The following is a 1923-nucleotide window of genomic DNA, read 5'->3' on the forward strand; positions in this document are numbered from 1 at the left end:
CAACATAGGTCAATCGATCCAATGATCGATCAAAAACCTTTCTGTTCGCGGGGAATAGCTTGGATCGATCGACCGATCGATCCAGAGACCTTCTGTTCGCGACAGAATGTGACTGGATCGATCGGATGATCGATCCAGAAGCCCTCTGTTCGCGGAATCAGCCCTCAATCGATCCATGGATCGATCGGGGACCCCAGATCGATCCATGGATCGATCGGAGTTTCTAATTTCGCACTGAAACTCTGATTTCTGCACTAGTTCGTGCCAAAATCTCACCCAACAATTATACAATGCATGGAAAACATTCTAATATCTAATAACTAGCATTCTAACATGACATAATGCAAGGTTTATTAATTCATAGCATTTAACCCACTAGGAATGTCGAAAAGTGTCTTAAGAAAGAAACCAAGTTCTTAATTTGCTAAACTCCCTAAGGATCTTCATTCCAGGTTCCTGCCACACACACCATCACTGCATTGACCTTCAGCTTCCTCTGCTAATCCATTTTCCCTTTACCTTTATCTACAGTATAAGGAAAAAGTATCTATAAGCTTTCGCTTAGTAAGAAACCATCTACTCACAAAAACAATGCATAGGATGCAACTCATGATTTGAAAATCATGCTATTTGAAAAACATACTGAATATGCAAGCATGGCATGGCATGGTATCATACAAAGCATGGCATAACATAAGCTAATCATAAAATAAAACTGATCATAACATGTCTAGAACTGTATATGAAGCTATCATATTTAACAACTGAAATAAGCTGAGTTGATACAAAAGTGAGCTAAGCTGAAGCTGAGCTCATACTGAATTCCATTATGTTTTGAAACTGATTTGGAAAACTATTATATATAATAGATGAAAATACTAAATATGCTGCTGTAGGGCCCTGGCATCTGTACTTGCTGTGCGCGCATCCCTAACTAGACCCGGGATTGCAAGTTCCGAATCTAGTAGGGTTTACTAGGTTAGCTGAACCTAGGGACGACTATGGGAGTCCAACCCAGTGGATATCTAATCCAGTACAGTGCCGCTGCTGAAAGTAAAATACTGAAATGCTAATTAGCTGTATCTAGATTATCTGAACCTAGCGCTAGGTTGTCTGAACCTAGAGGCGACTGTGGGAGCCCACCCATTGGACATCTAGTCCCATAAAGCTGAAATAAAACTGATATGCTGGTTTAAATGCTTCTATGCATTTAGCTGTGTTGTTAAAACTGTCTAAGGTTGCGCTAAACATTTTATCGAACACCTAGTGTGCTCCAACTCTCCTCTCTAATAGGGGACCACCTCTAGGCACCCGACGACGTCTTGAACTACTATCTGGAGAGGTAAAACGTGTCCGGCCCATCCAGAGATACTCAACTAACCCCTAAGTCGACGAAAAGAATTAAATACACTCTAGATATCGATAAAAAATCTACACATAACCAAATTATAAGCATGCAATCAAACGAGAGCTACTTATACTGCAGGTGAGGGGTTTCTTACCTCCGGTTCGTAATTTCTTACGATTCTATTCGCTAGGATTCCGGTGGAGATGACCTTCTCGACGATCCGCTCACGTCTTCGCGTTCCTCTCGCGGAGAAGAACCTCTTTCGTGTTGGAGTCTTCGCCGGAGGATGATCCGAGAGTCCTTGGGGCTTGGGCGCCGAGAGAGGAGGAGGAAGAGGTGTGGGCGGCGGTGAGGTTTTGGAAGAGGATAGGTCACGGTGAAAAAAAAAATAACCTCCTCACTTAATTAATTTTCCTATTTATATTAAAGACTTAATTCGCCCAACTCCAATATAAATTTTATTGGTTCCCTTTCCTTTCAGCACGGCCCTGCTGGGTTCAACCGGTTACTAACATTATCCCTAAACCATAGGTCTCGAGTTCGATTCCCGCCTAAGCTATTTTGCGGTTCTATTT

Source organism: Zingiber officinale, chromosome 4A, assembly GCF_018446385.1.
Source record: "Zingiber officinale cultivar Zhangliang chromosome 4A, Zo_v1.1, whole genome shotgun sequence".
NCBI lineage: Eukaryota > Viridiplantae > Streptophyta > Magnoliopsida > Zingiberales > Zingiberaceae > Zingiber > Zingiber officinale.